This window comes from Anomaloglossus baeobatrachus, chromosome 2 (assembly GCF_048569485.1).
Source record: "Anomaloglossus baeobatrachus isolate aAnoBae1 chromosome 2, aAnoBae1.hap1, whole genome shotgun sequence".
Classification (NCBI taxonomy): Eukaryota; Metazoa; Chordata; class Amphibia; order Anura; family Aromobatidae; genus Anomaloglossus; species Anomaloglossus baeobatrachus.
In genome coordinates, this window is record NC_134354.1 from 616,067,387 (window position 1) to 616,089,972 (window position 22,586).

Here is a 22,586-nt window from a genome sequence, read left to right on the forward strand (position 1 = left end):
CAGCGATTATCGGAAGAAAAAGCGGCGGGAGACAGAGTGCAGGACGCGTCACGGGGACCTGTAAGTGTAATGGCAATGTTTATTAACTGTATGTGTACATGTATAATTTGTTTTTATGTGTTTGTGTTTGCCTCCGTTTGTTTTCAATAGGGTTTGAATTGGTTCGTCGAACATTCGACGAACTTGTCCTCCGTTCGACGAACTGAACCAAACTCGAACACTAGGGGGTAGGCTCATCTCTACTATAGATATCAATTGCAAAATATTTGTTTGGCTGACAATTAGTGATGGGCAAACCAGAACAGTAAAGTTTGGGGTCAGTACTGACATCTAGTGTACGTGCATGGACCCCGAACATGGACTTTAAGTCTGTGTTACTTTTCAGGTAACACCCGGATTAAAAAAAAAAGAAGGTAAAATGGGGATTATAGGTGCACAGTTAAACTTAGTGAGACTTTGTGCAGCTGTCATACTGCTTCTGGGTCTGCTCTTTATATCTCATGCATATTTACTGCTTGCCCCACCCACCTTTTGTGACAATTTCTGTGATTGTTTGCAGTCAGACTTCCAGTGTCTGAGATTGGCTGCCCTCACACTAGCTATCTGGTTCCAGCAGTGGATTTTAAAAATAAGTAAATAAGTGCAACAAATGGAATAGGGTCTCCCGTATTTTCATACCCAGAGCAGATAAAGCAGACAGCTGTAGGCTGCAACCTCTACGTGTGTTTGTTATATTGGCTGTGTATCCGAAAATGAAGCACCCCATGAGGTTTTTAAAAACTAAAGAAATAAACAATAAAAAAAAGATTTGTGGTTCCCCCCAATTTTGATACCAAGCCAAGATAAAGCAGACAGCTGGGGACAGCTATTCAGCCCTCACCAGCTTAAAAGTAGCATCCCACAGCTGCCCCAGATTGGCACATTCATTAGATACACCAATAGGTCATGCTTTTGAATGTGATCACGCTCAGTGATCTCAGATGTAGTAGAGCCAGGATCATTGTGGCACGTCATGTCTATATATTACATTGGATCTGCAGGGTTGTTTTGGGGGTTAATAAATTGGAAAAAGATAGTGTTTTTTTTTTAAATAAAGGATTTTTCTGTGTATTTTGTGTCTATTTCTTTGTGTTTATTTTTTTTTATATACACAATTAGTAATGGGAGGTCTAATAGACCTCTCCCCATTACTAACCTTGGGCTTGATAACTCACACAAAAGGGGCTGCATCCTCCAGCTGTCAACTTTATCTGTGCTAGGTATCAAAATAAGAGGAACTCTATGCCATTTTTTCCAAATGTTCAATTATTTTTACACTCTACAAACCCAGACAGCTTGTGTGAGGGTAACCAATCGCAGACACACTGACATGCCAGCAGTCTGACAGCAGCCAATAACAGACCTTGTTGCAGAGAGTGGGCAGGAAAAGCAGTGAATATGCATGAGGTGGACCCTGAAGCAGTGTGACAGTCTCGCGGAAACTCAGTATTGTATAATTGTCCTTCCTTATTCCCCATTTTGCTTCCTTTTGCAGCCTTTTTGCCCTAACTAACATCATTTTATAGTACTCAATATTGTATTCAAGTCCCTTAAACTTATATGGGATTTCGCATCCAGGGTCAATTTTGGATTTGTTTTTTAAAGTCCCGTCTGACTGTGAACCCGAACATCTGCAATTTTGTATAACTACTGACAATACCTCCAAATTTAAAATTTCAATTAAACTAATTATTTGGACATTTCATGCTTATATTCTGTCATAAATATGTTGATTATTTTGGAATTATTTGTAACAAAGATATTTGGAGTATTATATTGCCTCATTTGCTAAATAAAACTAACTTTCAGATACAGAATTGTGTTTAATAAATGAGTGCAGGCAGATAACCTTTTCTATGGCCTCTGAAACCAATTGCTATAGAGTGATGATCTTGGGCATGTCACAGCAGCAGTGATTAATTCATAAACTTTTTATGCTTGCAATAACTGTAAATCACTTTGTTTTCACTTTGATATATAATTGTCTATTTGTTGGTCTTTATGAAAAGCCTATTAAATCCAGTATGATCTAATGTTCTATAAAACATAAAGAAAGTTTCGTAGAGGTAATGAGTTATTGAAGCTTGCTTCTATAAAGATGCATATTATTTTCCTGCATCTTTATCAAAGTATTTCTTCTTAAAGTTTTTTTTGCTACTTCATTTTTTTTGCAATTGTCTGTAAGTTTTATTGCAGAAAAATATTATTTCAGTTATATGCCTAGCTATAATTTCAGGTAACTGGTCATCGAAATTAACACTGTGTGTCAATATGCATTACAATTTTACACTACATTTAAAATAATAAAAAGGTTATAATAGAATGGAGGAAAAGCACATTTTTGTGCTTTTCACATTGTGCAATTATTTGAAAAAATAATCTTTGTGTAATAAAGTTCAATAGTTAATATTTGGAATTTATTTAATTTATATATTATCTTATCTTCACAGTGCAATGAAGAAAAATATAAAAGGAATTTTGCTCCCATTTTTCTAAGAGTTAAGACTTTTTCTATGTACACAAAAGGCATTTTTCTCTAAAATATTATTGACAAATTTTTCTAAAGCTATGTGCCCACGGGAGATTAAACCTGCGGATTTATCTGCGGAAAATCCTTGGATTTTCTGTATTTTCCAGATAAATCACAGGTTTCAGCATGTACAGACACTTCCCATGTTATCCTATGGGACATGGGAAGTGCTGTTTCCATTCTGCGAATACGTGCGGCTGCGGAACATGCTGCGGATGTCTTGAAGCCGCACGTAATCAATTCTTTCTGCGGAATTACCTGAGGCAATCCCGACTATCCACCATGGAGATAGAGCCGGGACTTCCGCAGGTAATCCGCATGAATTTCCGCAGGTTTACCGCAGCTATTTCGCTGTACTACCGCAGCTAAAAATAGCTGCGGATTCCTGCAAGAGGCTGCGGGAAACCTGTGGCTGTACCTGCGGATATATTCGCAGGTACAAACTCCCGTGGGCACATAGCCTAAATCTGTGTTAGTGAGCACTTCTCCTTTGCCGAGATAATCCATTCACCTCACAGGTGTGGCATATTAAGATGCTGATTAGAGAACATCATTATTGCACAAGTGAGCCTTAGGCTGGCCAAAATAAAAGGCCACTCTAAGGGGTACTTTGCACACTACGACATCGTAAGCCGATGCTGCAATGCCGAGTGCGATAGTCCCCGCCCCATCTCAGCTGCGATATAATTGTGATAGCTGCCGTAGCGAATATTATCGCTACGGCAGCTTCACATGCACTCACCTGCTGTGCGACGTCGCTCTGGCCGGCGAACTGCCTCCTTATTAAGGGGGCGGGTCGTGCGGCGTCAATGCGACGTCACACGGCAGGCGGCCAATAGTAGCGGAGGGGCGGAGATGAGCGGGATGTAAACATCTCGCCCACCTCCTTCCTTCCGCATAGCCGACGGGAGCCGCGGTGACGCAGGTAGGAGATGTTCCCCGCTCCTGCGACTTCACACACAGCAATGTGTGCTGCCGCAGGAGTGAGGAACAAAATCGGACCGTTGCGTCAGCGTAATTTTGGAATTCGCCAACACTACACCGATGATACGATTATGACATTTTTGCACTCGTTAATCGTATCATCTAGGATTTACACAGTGTGCAAAGTACCCCTTAAACATACAGTTTTACACTATTTGGGGAATTTAGACAGATCAGAAAACCAGTTAGCATCTGGATTGACCACCTCACGCAGTGCAACATCATAGAGTTGATCAAGTTGTTGGTTGTAGCCTGAATAATGTTGGTCCACTACTCTTCAATGGCTATGAAAGGTTGCTTGATACTGTCAGGAACTTGAACATGCTGTGTATACACCAGTTCAGAGCATCTCAAACATGCTCAATGGGTGATATGTCTGATGAGTATGCTGGCCATTCAAGAACTTGGAGGTGTTTTTAGCTTTCAAGAATTGTGTAGAGAACCTTTTAACATGGGGTTGTGCATTCTCATTTTGCAAAATGAGGTGATGGTCATGGATGAATGGCAAAATAAGGATATTGTCATGGTATCTCTGTGCATTCAAAATGGCAACAATCAAATGCACCTGTGTTCATTGCATATAACATATGCTTGCTCATTCCAAAACCCTACCGCCACCATGGGCCACTAGATTCACAATGTTGACATCAGCAAACTACTCACCCACACAACACCATACACAAAGTCTGCCATCTGTCCTGTAGAGTGAAAACCAGGATTCATTCATGAAGAGAACATCCCTCTAACATGCCAGACACCATCGAATGTGAGAATTTGCCCATTCAAGTTGGTTACCATAACAAACTGCAGTCAGGTGAAGACCCTTATGAGGAAGATGAACATGCAGATGAGCTTTTCTGAGAAAGTTTCTGACAATTATTGCAGCAGCTGTCCAGGTGGCTGGTCTCAGACAATCTTGGAAGTGAAGATGCTGAATCTTGTGGATCTTGATGTCATGGCCTGGTGTGGTTACACATGGACTGCGGCTGTGAGTCCAATTGGATAAAATGCCAAATTCTATGAAATGCTTTTAGAGACAATGTATGGTAGAGAAATGAATAATCAATTGATGGACAAAAGCTCTGGTGGAAAATCCTGCAGTCAGCATGCCAATTTCAAGCTTACTCAAAACTTGTAACATCTGTGGTATTGGGCTGTGTGATAAAATTGCGTGTTTCAAATCCGTAAACTGTCAATTTTTTTAAGCCAAATTAAAAAAAATTTAGAAGTGGAGCTCGTGTTTCTATTATACTTTTCCTCTGACTTTTTCACTCCTGGGTTTGGCTAACAGATGTGGAGTTAAAAAACCTCACCAAATACTGAATGGGTGCATCTGGCCCAAGAGTGTTTTTAAATAGACAGTGGACATACAGTACAGAACAAAAGTTTGGACACATCTCTCATTCAAAGACTTTTGTTTATTTTTATGACTCTAAAAATTGTAGATTCACATTGAAGGCATCAAAACTATGAATTAAAACATGTGGAATGAAATACTTAAAAAAGTGTGAAATAGGTGAAAATATGTCTTATATTCTAGGTTCTTCAAAGTAGCCATCCTTTGCTTTGATTACTACTTTGCACACTCTTGGCATTCTCTTGATGAGCTTCAAGAGGTAGTCACCGGAAATGGTCTTCCAACAGTCTTGAAGGAGTTCCCAGAGATGCTTAGCACTTGTTGGCCCTTTTGTCTTCACTCTGCGGTCCAGCTCACTCCAAACCATCTCGATTGGGTTCAGGTCTGGTGACTGTGGAGATCAGGTCATCTGGCGTAGCACCCCATAACTCTCCTTCTTAGTCAAATAGCTCTTACACAGCCTGGAGGTGTGTTTGGGGTAATTGTCCTGTTGAAAAATAAATGATGGTCCAACTAAACGCAAACCGGATGAAATAGCACGCCACTGCAAGATGCTGTAGTAGGCATGCTGGTTCTGTATGCCTTCAATTCTGAATAAATCCCCAACAGTGTCACCAGCAAAGCACCCCGACACCATCACACCTCCTCCTCCATGCTTCATGGTTAGAACCAGGCATGTAGAGTCCATCCGTTCACCTTTTCTACAAAGACACAGGGGTTGGATCCAAAGATCTCAAATTTGGACTCATCAGACCAAAGCACAGATTTCCACTGGTCTATTGTCCATTCCTTGTGTTCTTTAGCCCAACAAGTCTCTTTTGCTTGTTGCCTGTCCTTAGCAGTGGTTTCCTAGCAGCTATTTTACCATGAAGGCCTGCTACACAAAGTCTCCTCTTAACAGTTGTTCTAGAGATGAGAAGGTGGGTCCAAACTTTTGGTCTGTACTGCAAGTTTTCATGGAACCATTTCCACTTTGCTTTCTTTTTAATGCAGTATAAAAACAAATTATTAATGCAACATGGGGCCTGAATAATAGTTTAAGTTTAGACATGGATATGTGGGTTTTTTTTGTCTGGAAACCTTTCGTTTGTTTGCAGTAACCACATCTACTCTATTGAGTTCAATAGCTATATATTTGCCTTTTTTAAATATGAATCTTAAATATCAACAAAATATATCATATTACAAAATTTATAATATTTTAGCAGCCTTTAAAATTTCAGAATAATATTCTGAACAATTGGTGCATAGTTATCATATATAAAAATATATATCATAGAGTTGGGCTAAAGATTCACTGGACCTTGCTCCATCTGCCAAGTTATTAACCCCATTCACGACCGCGGGCAGTAAAGTTACGTCCTATTTTTACGTGACTTAATGACCAGGGACGTAACTTTACTGCCTAAAATTCATTTGATTTCCGTTGCCATAGCAACCGCATTCAAATGATGTCCCCTGCTGTTTCTTACAGCAGGAAACCTTTGCCTGACCCCAGGGGGTTGGCATCGCCATCGATGATCGTTGTGATTGGCTGTTCAAATCTGAATCGCCAACCACATTGATCACACTGGTTTTGGTTAAAACAATGCCTGAACCAGTGCGATACTGAGAGATTCTGCTATGAGGTGCTGCAGCAGCTGCAGCAGATCATAGCTGGAGCTAAAATATGGCGCCCCCCAGCCCCTGCACCACTGATTGAAGTGATCGTGCTATGATGCGCAATTGCTCCAATCAGCGTGCAGTGGGGCGGTCTTATCTCGAGGGGAGCCCTCCCCAGGCTTGTGTTGGTCTGGGAAGCCCTCCCCCAGCATGTGTGCAGCGTGCACCGGCTGGTACTTGTAGTACCACGCCCACCCTGCTGCCGCCGCCACCGCTGCTGATGTTGCAGCCAGATCGCCAATCGTCATTTGTGGGGGAGCTCCATTGTTTAGGCACCTCAGGGGGTCTCCAAATGCAACATCACGTCAGCTAATGATTCCAACCAATTTTCTATCAAATGGTGCTCCTTACCTTCAGAGCCCCGCTGTGCACCCAAACAATTACTTTCCACCACATATGAGGTATCTGCATACTCAGAAGAATTTGCACAATACGTTGTATGGTGCATTTCTTCCTGATACCCTTGTGAAAAAAAAGCTACCTGGTTCAAGTAACAGTTTTGTGGTAAAAAAAAATATATTTTTTTTTCACGGCTCAATGCTATCAACTTTTGTGAAGCCTCCGGGGCTTCAAAAGGCTCACCAACCATCTAGATAAATTTATTGGGGGGTCTAGTTTCCAAAATGGGGTCACTTGTGGAGGAGCTCCATTGTTTAGGCACCTTAAGGGGTCTCCAAACCTGACATGGCGTCCACTAATGAGTCCAGCAAATTTTGCGCTCAAAAATTCGAATGGCGCTCCTTCCCTTCAGAGTCTTGCTGTGCTCCCAAGCAATTGATTTTTACTACATATGAGGTATCATCGTACTCAGGAAAAAATGCACCATAAATTTTAGAGTGCATTTTTTCCTAATACCCTTGTGAAAAAAAAACATCAGAAAAGAGCAAAGTCCTGCACTACACATGCACTCATACCGCACCATAGGCTCATTCCTCACTGGGATAACACGATCCAGCTGTCAGGTCAGGAAACCGGTTCAGTGTGCAGGTTGGCACAGGAACAGTCAGTCCCAATAATACCAAAGAAGAAGAATACGACCACTGGACCCGTAGAAGCCCATTTAGAGGCGAAATCGCCGTCGTCCGTAGCGAGGGGCTGCAACCAGGTCTCCTCCACCCGCCTGCATCGCACACCGTTAAAATGGAATAAAGATTCACCAGAAGAAAAATCACAGTTGGTGCGGTCGTATTCTTCTTCTTTGGTATTCTTGTGAAAAAAAAGCTACCTAGTTGAAGCAACAGTTTTGTGGTAAAAAAAAAAAGTTTTTTTCTTTTCACGGCTCAACATTATAAACTTCTGTGAAGCTCCCAGGGGTTCAAAGTGATCACCAAACATCTAGAAAAAATATTTTAGGGCTCTAGTTTCCAAAATGGGGTCACTTGTGGGGGAGCTCTACTGTTTAGGCACCTCAGGGGGTCTTCAAACCCGACATGGTGTCCGCTAATGAGTGCAGCTAATTTTGCATTCAAAAATTCAAATGTCGTGCCTTTCCTTCTGAGCTCTGCCGTGCACCTAAACAATTGATTTTTACCACATATGGAGTATCAGCATGCTCAGGAGAAATTGCACAATAAATTGTATGGTGCATTTTCTCTTTTCTTCCCTGTGAAAATGCTAAATTTTATGGCTAAAGTACATTTTTGTGTTAAAAAGTAAAATTTTCATTTTTTTCTTCCACATTGCTTTGGTTCCTGTGAAATATCTGAATGGTTAATAAACTTCTTGGATGTGGTTTTGAGCAGTGTGAGGGGTGAAGATTTTAGAATGGGGTCACTTTTGGGTATTTTCTTTCACCTAGGCTTCTCAAAGTCACCTCAAATGTGATGTGGTCCCTAAAAAAAATGATTTTGTACATTTTATTGGAAAAAAGGAGAAATTGCTAATGAACTTTGACCCCTTCTAACTTCCTAACAAAAAAAAAATTTGTTTCGAAAATTGCACTTACGTAAAGTAGACAAGTGGGAAATTTTATTTAGTAACCATTTTGTGTGACATAATTCTCGGATTTATGGCCATACATTTTCAAAGGCTGAAAATTGCAAAATTTTAAAAATGTTTGCAAAATTTCTGAAATTTTCACAAATAAACGCAAAAAATATTGGCCTAAATTTACCACTATCATGAAGTACAATAGGTCACAAAAAAATAATGTCATAATTGCTGGGATCCGTTGAAGCGTTCTTGAGTTATAACCTGTCAAAGTGACACTGGTCAGAATTGCAAAAAATGGCCCGGTCATTAGGGTGTTTTAGTGGTCGGGGTGAAGGGGTTAATGCATGGCCCTCAGAATACAGCTCTGAAAACCTCCTTCTACGTGGCTTATAGTGTCCTGGAAATCTTGTTAACGCTAAGGCCTTCTTCACATGTCCGTATAAAAATATGTACCTGTGGCACAGTCATTTTTAACCTGCTGTGTTTATTTTATGACCCATCCATGCGTACATTATTAAAAATATGTGTCAGCCACCTGTCATCTGTGTGCCATCCATGTTTTTCCAATATGAATATAGAAAATAAAATTACAAAGCTTATCCTATATTTTCAATGTTAAACATGTACAGCACACAGAAGACACACTATGCAGTCCATGGGCAGTACATGTTAACACTCACCCATCATTGGGCCTTGTCATGCATGCTGCTTGAAAAAAGGGGATGTTTTTGTGTGCTTCATTTTTTCACACAGACGTGTGTTCTACAAATAGCTGAAAGGTAGTCACAGTGCAGAGGTAACCACCTTATTCCCATTAGCTCAAGAAAGTACAAGTAGTAATTGGATAAAACTAAAAAGAAGGAGATTCAGATTAGATATTAGGAAAAACTTTCTGACAGTGAGGGCAGTCAGAGAGTGGAACAGGCGACCACAGGAGGTAGTGATCTGTCCATCAATGGAAATCTTCAAGTAGATGCTAGATAAATATACAGCAGGGATGATTGAAGAAAACCTGCACTCGCAGGGGGTTGGACCCGATGGCCCTTAAAATACCTTCCAACGCTACAATTCTAGTAATGTTAGGTGTCTATGGGACCCCCTCTATTACTAATACTGTAAGTGAAAAGAAATAAACACAAACACCCCAAAAAATCCTTTATTTGAAATAACTTCCAAAAAAGACAGACATTCTCTTTCTCCAATTTATTAACTCACCAAGCACTTGTTCTGATGTAATCCACATGAGGCCCCATGACCGCATTAGCTCTGCTACGTACTGAAGTCACAGCATGCGGACATAGAACATGACTTCACACTATGGTTTCAGGTAGAGACTGACTGAGTCGCAGCTGTGAGCAGTGATGTCACCTAGGTTTTCTGCGGTCCCAGCTGGAGGTTCATATGGTACCCCACAGATAATTTGACGTCAAGTAACCTCATGGCCTCAGGTGAACTGAGTTCATAGACCTGCATCTCCTGACATAAAATCGTGTTTTTTTGACAATAGATGCTGATTTGGTGCTGAAATCTATACAGCATATTCCTGCACCAAATCACCATCTTCTGGCAAAAAAAAAACCCACATCAAAATACAATGCGATTTTGATGCAGTACTTATGCAATTTTTTGCCAGGAGATACAGATTTTGTACAGGGATATGGTGTATAAATTTCAGCATCAAATCTGCATCTCTTGGCAAAAAAACTGCACAGACATTTTTTATTCCATTTTGGTGCAGTTTTCTGCCAGAAAATGAAAATTTAGTGTAAAAATCTGGTGCAGCCATTTTTGCACCAAATTCATATCACCTGGTAAAAAACTGCAGCAAAATGGTGTCAAATCGTTTTTGTGTGTTTTTTTGCTAAGAGATGCAGATTTGATGCTGACATTTATACACCATATTTCTACACCAAATCTGCATTTCCTGGGAAAAAAAAAAAAAAAAATCGCATCAATACTGCATCAAAACCATATTGTGTTTTGATCCATTTTTTTGCCAGAAGTTGCAGATTTTGTGCAGGAATATGGTGTATAATCTTCAGTAGCAAATCTGCATCTCTTGGCAAAACAATCTGTGTCTTTCTACCAGGAGATGCAAGTCTGATTGATCTCAGTTCACGTGAGCTGAGATCACAGAGTTCAATGAGATCACCTGAGATCAGTTTACCTGTGGTCACAGGTGGGGCATCGTGGGAACCTCTAGCTGTGGCCACACATAAACACAATTATGTTACCGCTCACAGTTACAGCTAAGTCAGTCGCTGTCTGCAGCTGCAGCAGGTGTTCATGTTCTGTGCCTGTGACCAGCCACTGCAGGATGTAACAGAGAAAGAATCATAACGGGACCTCATGTGGATTATAGCTGATCTGTTTTGGGGTTCATAAAAGGGTTACAAAGTGTGTCTTTTGTGTTTTATCTCAAATAAAGGATTTTTTTGGTGTTTGAGTTTATTTCTTTTCACTTACAGATTAGTAATGGGAGTCTCAGAAATGCTTCCCATTCCTATTCTAAGGTTTTAGTGACAGCTGTCACATAGGGCGGGGCCCAGTGTAAATGCAACCAATCAGAGATGCCACAACTTCTGGTGGACGGGAAAGCAGGGAATATGTACAATCATATGAAAAAGTTTGGGCACCTCTATTAATGTTAACCTTTTTTCTTTATAACAATTTGGGTTTTTGCAACAGCTATTTTAGTTTCATATATCTAATAACTGATGGACTCAGTAATATTTCTGGATTGAAATGAGGTTTATTGTACTAACAGAAAATTTGCAATCCGCATTAAAACAAAATTTGACAGGTGCAAAAGTATGGGCACCTCAACATAAAAGTGACATTAATATTTTGTAGATCCTCCTTTTGCAAAAATAACAGCTTCTAGTCGCTTCCTGTAGCTTTTAATGAGTTTCTGGATCCTGGATGAAGGTATTTTTGACCATTCCTGTTTGCAAAACAATTCCAGTTCAGTTAAGTTTGATGGTCGCCGAGCATGAACAGCACGCTTCAAATTATCCCACAGATGTTCAATGGTATTCAGGTCTGGGGACTGGGATGGCTATTCCAGAACATTGTAATTGTTCCTCTGCATGAATGCCTGAGTAGATTTGGAGCGGTGTTTTGGATCATTGTCTTGCTGAAATATCCATCCCCTGCGTAACTTCAACTTCGTCACTAATTCTTGCACATTATTGTCAAGCATCTGCTGATACTGAGTTGAACCATGCGACCCTCAACTTTAACAAGATTCCCGTTGCTGGCATTGGCCACACAGCCCCAAAGCATGATGGAACCTCCACCAAATTTTAATGTGGGTAGCAAGTGCTTTTCTTGGAATGCCGTGTTTTTTTGCCTCCATGCATAACGCCTTTTTGTATGACCAAACAACTCAATCTTTGTTTCATCAGTCCACGGGACCTTCTTTCAAAATGTAACTGGCTTGTCCAAATGTGCTTTTGCATACCTCAGGCGACTCTGTTTGTGGCGTGATTGCAGAAGCGGCTTCTTTTGCATCACTCTCCCATACAGCTTCTCCTTGAGCAACGTGCGCTGTATTGTTGACCGATGCACATTGATACCATCTGCAGCAAGATGATGCTGCAGGTCTTTGGAGGTGGTCTGTGGATTGTCCTTGACTGTTCTCACCATTCTTCTTCTCTGCCTTTCTGATATTTTTCTTGGCCTGCTACTTCTGGGCTTAACAAGAACTGTACCTGTGTTCTTCCATTTCCTTACTATGTTCCTCGCAGTGGAAACTGACAGTTTAAATCTCTGAGACAACTTTTTGTATCCTTCCCCTAAACAACTATTTTGAATAATCTTTGTTTTCAGATCATTTGAGAGTTGTTTTGAGGAGCCCATGATGCTACTCTTCATAGGAGATTCAAATAAGAGAACAACTTGCAAGTGGGCACCTTAAGTACCTTTTCTCATGATTGGATACACCTGCCTATGAAGTTCAAAGCTCAATGAGGTTACAAAACCAATTTAGTGCTTTAGTAAGTTAGTAAAAAGTAGTTAGGAGTGTTCAAATCAAGAAATTGGTAAGGGTACCCATACTTTTGCACCAGTCAAATTTTGTTTAAATGCGGATTGCACATTTTCTGTTAGTACAATAAACCTCATTTCAATCCAGAAATATTACTGAGTCCATCAGTTATTAGATATATGAAACTGAAATAGCTTTTGCAAAAACCCAAATTGTAATAAAGAAAAAAGGTTAATACTAATAGGGGTGCCCAAACCTTTTCATATGAATGTATTCGGGTAATGAGACCACGGGGAAGACTATTCTCCTTATGGAGACCTGACAAACCAGTCTGGCTGCCAGTGAGGGGACTTATAGCTGCAATGCCCCTCTGGAAATTATTCAAATTGTCCCTCCAGTGAGGAAGGAGACAAACTCTAGCACCACCTATTGGAACTAGCAATCCTAAAAGTCAAAAGTGGCTTTTTAAACAAGCCTTTTCATAAGACTTAGGATTTATACCAGATCAGGTGTTTCGGGGTGATTGCCCGTCATCAGTGCAAAGTGAAGGTATCTGATCTGACTTATGAGAAGCTATGTGGGGACCACGGGGAAGACCATTCTCCTTATGTAGACCTAACATGCTGGAGACTCAGTAAGTATAACACTCCTGCTCTATACTGTATTTTCATTGTTTTTTCTTTACTTTTATTTATCCGGTTGGCTGAATCCACATAGTTACACAGAGTTTCTTGAGAACTCTGTTTTTGGGGTTTGTGCACGGATAGCAGATATCCAGTTTGAATCCAAAATTTTACAATCTAAATTCGCCTATCACTAGTTATAATGTGTACTTGTGGCATCCATGAAAAAAATGTCACATGTATGGATGCCACACAGGCCCACTTTACACATCTGTTTCCGGTATAAAACAAGGGGACTTCACAAGAGACCATGATTTTAGCAATCTTAAACAAGTGATAAGATGATTACAGGTAAACCAAAACTAAAAAAATTCACAGAGTAGAAAAAAAGTTATAAAAAATCCATCTATAAAAATTAACCCAATAAAAATTTGAATGACCCTCTTTGTCCCAGATAAAAAATAAATACATTCATAAAATAACAGAATCCTACTTGCTATCAAAGGTGTCCAAAAAAGTCTGATCTTTCAAAATATACATTTCATAAAACAAAAAAAATAATAAAATGCCAATTTTGTGGCTGCTGCTCTATAAAATCACAAAACAAAAAGAAGTGATCCAAACATTTATATCAATAGAAAATGTCAGCTTCTCAAATGAAAGAACTCTTACAAAACATCATTGAATTTTAGGCTTTTATAAAATTCAGAATTTATTTTTACCACTAAAAAACCTCAACAAAATGTTATTAATTTATTCATCACCCTAAACATACTGATCTGAGATATCATGTTACCACGTAATTTTTACCACGAGAAAAAATACTCTTAAAACAAACCCTAAAAGCGATGAGAGAACTGCATCTTTCCAGTATATTGTATAATAAAATGAATAATAGCATTGAAGATGTGCATTTTATTCAGCCCCTCTGAAACAATCATTTTTGGCGTATTTCTCTACCAGCATAGCACATTTAGTGACTGATTTTTTTTGCCCATTCTTCACAAAATAGCTCTAGCTCAGTGGGAGTGGTGGTGAGCATCTATGATCAGCAATTTTCAAGTTTTGCTACAGATTCTCAAGGGGATTTAGGTTTGGACTTTAACTGTATCATTCACACACATGAATGTGGTGGGATCTAAACCATTCCATTGCAGCTCTGGCAGTATGTTTAGAATTGTTGTCCAGCTGCAATTTGAATCTTTGGTCCAGTATCAAGTGTTTTGCAGCATCTAAAAGGTTTTCCTCAAGGATTGCCCTTTATTTAGCTCTAGCCATCTTCCCATCAACTGACCAGATTTCCTGTCCCTACTGAAGATAAACATCCCTAAAGCTTGATGCTACCACCATGTTTGATGGTGGGTGTGGTGTTTTTAGGGTGATGTGCAGTGTTATTTTTCTATCTCATTTAGTGTTCACTTTTAAATATATGGGTGTAATGGGAAAAAATGGGGAAAAGTTCACTTGGTATGAGAACTTTTTTCATCTGTAGAAAAAAAGTACATCAATAATCCAGGAAATATTCAATTCTGATCGACATTATCTTCTGAAAATAGTTTAAATGTAAATGAGTAAAACAAGTATTTTATTAACTTAATTTTCTTCAGAGCATTCAATTAATACCCATGAATGTCAATATGGAATGTTTTAACAGGCGTATCTGATTTTTATTTGTCTGTGAGATAATTATAGTAACCGCCATCCTCACAGGGATATTGTTATAACAAAGTGGCTTGCGGTAATTTGATTACTATGTATAGTTATGCATGCCGAAATCTCAATTAAATTTTCCTTGCTTACTGTGATAAAAATTGAACAAGATTCTTTGAAGAGTCATAAACTGTTGTGCTTGCTTATGTTCTTGTAATAAAATTCCCACAAATGAACATGCCTTTCATAAAATGAGTCTACAGAAATAAAGGAGTCTTCTGAAGTGTAACCGCTCAAACAAAATTAAAAAAACTGAGTATGCACACAGAGTTAACAAAAAGACAAAGGACACTTCATGTAGAACATCAAAGTGGTTATCCTGTCTAAATCCATAAATCTGCAGTCACTCCATGTGACTACAGACTTATGAATCCACGCATTGGGCTATGAAGATTTACCAGTTTCAGAGTCATTAATTGTCATATAACTGCGAGTATCCGATATTCATACTCTTGGTCAAAATATACGCTAAGCATACTGAATGAGACCGAGCCCCTCTGTTGGGGAAATGGCCAGGAGTGCACATATCACTTTCTCGCAGCCACATGATCAACATTCCCTGCTCTGAAACCGGCGAATCCTCATAGTGCACATTGCCTGTGATGTGAGATTCATGAACTGTAGTCATCTGAAGTGACTGAAGATTTATGGATTCAGACTGGACAACCACTTTGATGTTAAAATAAATCTTTAATAATTTCTATTTGTAAAGGTGGAAAGTAGTGATGAAATGAATTAGCAGTGAAAAAGAATCAGCAGTGTCAGTGTAGTCACGCACAGACGTCAGATGACTTTAGGCACAGCTCGCCTAAGAAGCAAGTGATTTCAGTAATGGTTGGGAGCCTCTAGATGCAAAATGAGGAGGCATAATGGTGCTCCAAAGTCTTGGTCACACTGAGGGTGCACAGGAGGCCCCTTAGTTGCCTACACATTAAAAATTATTTTCTCAGGCACTGTACCATTAAAAAGCATAGTGCCATTATAATTTTTATGTGGGCTAATTCCTCTTTATCACTTTATAGCTAACTAAAAATGCATTTTGGGGTGTGACAGGCTCCTTCAACTTCGAATAGGGATTAGAGGAGTAAAAAGTTTCAATTTTTTTTTCAGCCAGTATCAATAAAGATAGAAATGGTCAAATGATGCAATGCAGTAACATGAATATTCCTATTTTACAGTGAATTTTAGGCTATATGGTATCACAAGAAACAATCCATCATACTCAGAACACTCACAAAGAATAAAATGACAGACACCAGAAATTGTGTATTGAACAGGCTACAATGTTCATTGAAGAGGTTACCCAACAAATAACTGGAATACATATAGAAAATATCAATACAATTTTAACCAATAACTAGTTAAAATAACCAAACAATGAAACAATCACCATGTCCACCCAGCATGGCTGAGCAACATAACCCCCCTTCACCTAAATCATGACAAAAAATTGAAAATGTGGAGGGAGGGCAGACCTTGATCTTTCTGTTTTTTGTTACTTATCTTCAGACTCCTTCCCGACAACTTTTACTGTCCAATAACGTAACATATATAATAGAAAACATATGCTCGACTACCCAGGGCTAAGATTGGAACATTCATGATCTGATGCAAAGATGACCCCTTTCAACCATCAATTAAATAAGTTTCTGAAATCTGCCCAGCTACCAATACAAACAAGTAAAGTAAAACACCACATATCAAGCTTAAACCAGTAGCCATTAAAAAAAACAGAATATGGGGCATGGCCAGCAGCGCATGGAGACAGATGTGCAGTAGCTCTGCTCCTGTGCTTACTGGCTTCAAACAGCAGCACACAGCATCAATATCAGCCAGTTTCAGCCCTGATCGGAGGCTAACCACTCCAGGCAGCCAGCGACATGAAGGAGACTAGAAGCGTAAGAGGCGAAAAGAGGAAAAGTCCCCTAAAGCTGACGCAGTTCTGTCCGGCAGCAGAAGGCTCTCAAAATGGCACTGGGAGGCCACAGCGCAGCCTAGCAGCTCCGAAGACTACAACCCCCTGAAGGTTGGGTGAGTCAGGGGATACTGGCAGTAAAACCCAGGTGGGGAGAAAGCCCCGGGAAGGCTCGACCTCACAGGAGGAGGACGAGTTGGACTCTGACAGTATCAGGGAGCTGATACAGGGATGGTGGGAGGAGCTCGCTGCGGCCTTTGAAATCCAGTGTCCAGCTTCTCCTCTCACAGCAGGCCTCTGGGCGCAGGCTGCAGCCTGGGTAGAAAAAGTCAGGATCCCGGTGGAAAAGCTTCAGAATCACTGATGAAGTACATAATGAGGTAACTAATGGTGGAATTAATGACTTCATTTTAAAGGGACATGCAGAGTGTATTTAGGTCCATGCAATCAGAGATCACAGTAAAAGGAGATCATACATCCCATATAGAAAACAAGATGGCAGAACTTACAACTAAAACAATGAGGTGGTGGCTTCTGTGTCATCTATGGATGATGAATTGGATGCAATGAGGCTTAAGATAGGATATCTTAATATATATGGAAGATAGGTCACACCAAAATATTATCAGACTGAGGGTCATTGCAGAATCTGTTAAAACAGATGACCTTAAGGAATTCCTCACAGATTACTTCTTCATTTTACCAGAGGGAACGCAGATGGACCTGGTGTTGGACAGGGCACAGAGACTCCCTAATCTGAAGCAACTCCCAGATTCAGCCCCAAGGAATGTCATAGTGCGGATGCACTTCTATCACATTAAAGAGAAGTTAATGGAAGCAGCACACAACCCACCCTCACTTCCAGACCAATTTAACAGCATCGCCATATTTACTAGCCTATCAGCATTCATCTTAGCCCGCAGAAGAGCTTTTGGGTCCAGCACAATAATTCTTACAGAGCATAACATCTTATACAAGTGGGGATTTCCAGTAAAGTTAATCATCTCCAAAGCCACAAAGTCACAAACATGTGGAAAATAAGCCGGAACAAGCCATTCATTTGTGTAAGGAATGGAACTTACCCATCCCCTTCAAGGAAAATCAAGAAAGAATTTCCCCACCACGCCAAATTCCAGAAGAGTAGTCTAATGTATAAGATAGATGAGAACTAGTCACCAGAAGTCCAAGCTTTGGCTCATTATGAAAAGAGACTGCCCAAGAATATTGAGAAGTTGAAGAGACTACACCTGGTCTAGCTCATCACTTTTTCCTTCGTGTTGCACCTCAAGCATCCTTTTATTTTTTACCAAGCTCTCCCTGAGGGACTACTTGAGAGTGGAGCTGACCCTGGCAAGGATCCCGATCTTTTCGAGCACCCAGGTTTGAATATGGACCCTTCCTTTTAATGCTACCGAACTTCCCAGAACTCTACTTTTTCCTTTTTTCCCTTTTTTATTGTCCTCTTTTTTCTTTTCATGCTCCCCCTTTTTTGATTCTTTGGCGCTTTGTCAATTTTTTTTTTCCAGCACTATGTCTGGGTTCCACAGGAAGCCTCAGTTGGAACCCTGTATTTTTGCTCAATTGAGCTTTGTTGTATGTTTCAGGTTTGCCAGTTCTTTTTTTTCAGAATGCGGACCACCCGGACTTGTTTTTTCACCATTCAGCATTTTTTGGGTAGCCCAAAACATTACTTTCATGAGTTGGACGTGTGCACTTGTGGTTTAAAAACTCACATTAGGTTGTGTAAGATAGTAGACATAACAGGAATTATTCTCTCTATAGAATCCCTTCCCATGGTTTGAGATAACGTAGGCAATGCAACTAGCAGCAACTCTTTAAGTCTCCTCGATGGTGGTTAGATTAATGTCCATTAATGCTAAGGGGTTAAACTCACTATTTAAGAAATTGGAGCTGTGAAAGGAGGCCCTCCAAAAAATACAGATGTGCTATGTGTCCAAGAGACCCACTTAAACAGCGCATACATTTTCGGGCTTAGAGATAAAAAATGTCCACATATTATAGTAGAACCTTCATGGGGCAAAAAGGTGGGGTGGCAATTACAGTGTATAATACAGTTGATTTTTCCAAGGTTGGACGAATTATAGACCCTTTAGGCAGATTCATAATACTAAAATGTCGTTAACAACATCTCATACACGTTAGTCAATCTATACGCCCCTAACAGACGACAGTATACATATATTTGGAAAATTATTGACAAAGCCTACAAGCTGAAAATGGGATCTTTCATCATAGTAGGGGATTTTAACCTACCGTTATGGCCAAATATGGACACTACATCCAAGTCACATAAACTCAACCCACTCCACTAACAAAATTTCTTCACTTACATGAGCCATATGATATATGGAGACTACAAAACCCATCAGCAAGAGACTATACGTTCCTGTCTCATCCCCATAACAAATACACAAGAATATACTATTTTTTTGTAGATTAGGCAGTAATACCTAAAGTGCTTAATACAAAAATAGCAAACATAACTTGAAGTGATCATGCTCCTATTATGCTACACATAGAGAAGAAATTTGCAACTTCTACATCCCAGTTATGGCTCCTAAATACATATATACTGAACCATCCTTCATATATAACCCAAAGACATCAAGCTATACAGGATTTTTTTAAATCAATGATAATGGTGAAGTGACAGATGCGATATTGTGGTGTACACATAAAGTGACCATGGGAGGTCGTTTTATAAAGCAGGATTCGCATCACAGAAAAGTGAAGGGGGGCGGGGCCAGGGCGAGCGTGCAATGCGTGAGGGGGGCGGGGCGTGGCCGAGTTGCCAATGCGTGCAGGCGGCCGGGGTGAGAGGTCAGAATAAGGCAATTATATATATAGATAGCTTGAAAAGGTATCAATATAGTCCTAGTAGACTTTAGAGTGATACACACTTGTTTCTAGGCTGCAAAGACTAAACATGCTCTTATTATTATTATTATTTATTTTTACGTTACATCCATGCATTAAATAATTGAGATGTTTTACTGCAGGTGTATTGCTGTAGAACATGCATTTTTCCTATCAGTTTGAATTATTCCCTTACATTTATTCTATGTATCGCTTTGCTTTTTTTAATTTCTTTTGGTCCTAAGGTTAATGTTATAATTTATATTAAATCTCTGGTAATAGAAACCGCTGTGTGTAATTGCAACTTACATACTCTATTTTCTAACTGTCTTTAATGCTGTAGGTAATTAGAAACCTAAAGCTATGTTCTAAGGCACTTTATATGCAGTGCCAGCAATCTGTTGGCTCCAAAGACATGCATTTATTAATTGATTAAATTCCGACCGATTGAATACAAACAATTCTCTTTTGCATTACGAAACTAAATAACTAATAATAAAAAAGTGATCAGAGGTTATTTAATTAAAATGAGTCTTACATTACACACAGTTTCACTATTGGAAGGGTTCAAATCACATTCGTCAGCTACATTTGGTGGGAGTCAGTGAAACAAATCAGATTTCCCATATTATCTTTACAATTTTTCAACAATTGCCACAGAGTTCACTTAACAATTTGACTACAATTGATCCACATTAAAAATAAATATGTAAGACAAAGGTCCCCAATTCATTAAGAGGAGTCATGTTTGAGTGGAACGTTTCTAATTTATTAAAAGGCACATGTCTATTAATGAAAGGGGCACATCTGACTAGTGGTGTACGTCTCTTTGTGCTTTGCCAGAAATCTTATTCCAGTTAAACTCCAGTTCTGTTTAGCCCCAGCTCCGCTTATTTTGGCAGAGCTGGGCGAAACTGAAGTGAAATCATCAACAGTCATAACATTTGTGCAAAACTTCGAGTTGCACAAAATTTTTTTAGAGAAGCTATAGTAGGAGAGAAAAGGCGCAATAGGGTCTTACCCGATTTACAGGGCAGAGGGAAAGGGTTAAAACACACTCACCTGGCTGGGTTGTGCCAGTCACAACCCCTTAGAGAACGTGGATGAGTGCTTTAGTGGTTCAGCAGCGGCCCCGTGTCTGAGCAAAGGATATCAAAGTGTAGACTGGAGGAAAAACGGGTTTAAAAACCGCGCTAGGAAACCACGAGCAAGGATGTAAATGAATATTTTTCTTTTATTTAGATAATTCCAACGCGTTTCGGAGACCCATCTGTCTCCTTCCTCAGGGAAAAAGAATCTTTTTCCCTGAGGAAGGAGACAGATGGGTCTCCGAAACGCGTTGGAATTATCTAAATAAAAGAAAAATATTCATTTACATCCTTGCTCGTGGTTTCCTAGCGCGGTTTTTAAACCCGTTTTTCCTCCAGTCAACAAATTTTTTTTAAACATTTCAGAATTATTCACGACTAGAGTTGAGAGCGGTTCGTGGTTCGTGGTTCTCCAGTTCTAGGCTCGAGTGATTTTGGGGCATGTTCTAGATCGAACTAGAACTCGAGCTTTTTGCAAAAGCTCGATAGTTCTAGAAACGTTCGAGAACGGTTCTAGCAGCCAAAAAACAGCTAAATCTTAGCTTGGTTTCTGCTGTAATAGTGTAAGTCACTCTGTGAATCAAACTATTATCACATTTCAGTGTATAGTGTGCGTGAACAGCGCCTTCAGATCACTGCTGTTTCTATAATGGCGATCGCCATTTTTTTTTTTTTTTCTTGTCTTCCTTCCCTAAGCGCGCGCGTCTTGTGGGGCTGGCCAGCATGTCAGCCAATCACAGACACACACACACCTAAGTGGACTTTGAGGCAGAGAAGCAACGGCATGTGTGATAGGATCTGCATGTCACATGTCCCTGCATTATAAAACCGGACATTTTCTTCACGATCGCCATTATCTGCCTTCTGCGTCTTTGGTGTCAGACATCACTGTCGCAGTTCCGTCCTTTGTCCTATCGCCGATACAGCTGTATGCGCTGCATACACAGCGTTAGACAGCTTAGGGAGAGCACATTCTAGCAGTCCTTTTAAGGGCTCGTACCGGCAGGGTCAGAGAGCCATAGGTGACAGGTCCTGCAAACAGCAACAGCGTCTGTGTAGCCCAGGTCAGGGATTTCCTCCCTGCATTTTACCATTAGGAAGGAATAGAAAGGCAGGCTTCCATTCCTCTACCCAGAGCACCACAATCCTGCCACTGTACCCTCTTGTCCTCTGCACACTCCAACTCATTCTAACTAAGCCATTATACTAGCAAACACTCAGTGTACCTAGTGGCATCCTATCTGTGGCTATTGGACTTTGCTATAGTCCCACTAGTGCAAAGACATTTGCAGAGCACATCTGCCTGCATTGCACACTCCAAGTTTTTTAAACTAAGCAATTTTACTAGCAAACACTCAGTGTACCTAGTGGCATCCTATACGTGGCTATTGGACTTTGCTATAGTCCCACTAGTGCAAAGACATTAGCAGAGCACATCTGCCTGCATTGCACACTCCAAGTTTTTTAAACTCAGCCATTATACTAGCAAACACTCTGTACCTAGTGGCATCCTATACGTGGCTATTGGACTTTGCTATAGTCCCACTAGGGCCAAGACATTTGCAGAGCGCATCTGCCTGCGTTGCACACTCCAACAAATTATAACGAAGCCATTATACTAGCAAACACTCAGTGTACCTAGTGGCATCCTATACGTGGCTATTGGACTTTGCTATAGTCCCACTAGTGCCAAGACATTTGCAGAGCGCATCTGCCTGCGTTGCACACTCCAACTAATTATAACGAAGCCATTATACTAGCAAACACTCAGTGTACCTAGTGGCATCCTATACGTGGCTATTGGACTTTGCTATAGTCCCACTAGTGCCAAGACATTTGCAGAGCGCATATGCCTGCGTTACACACTCCAACTAATTATAA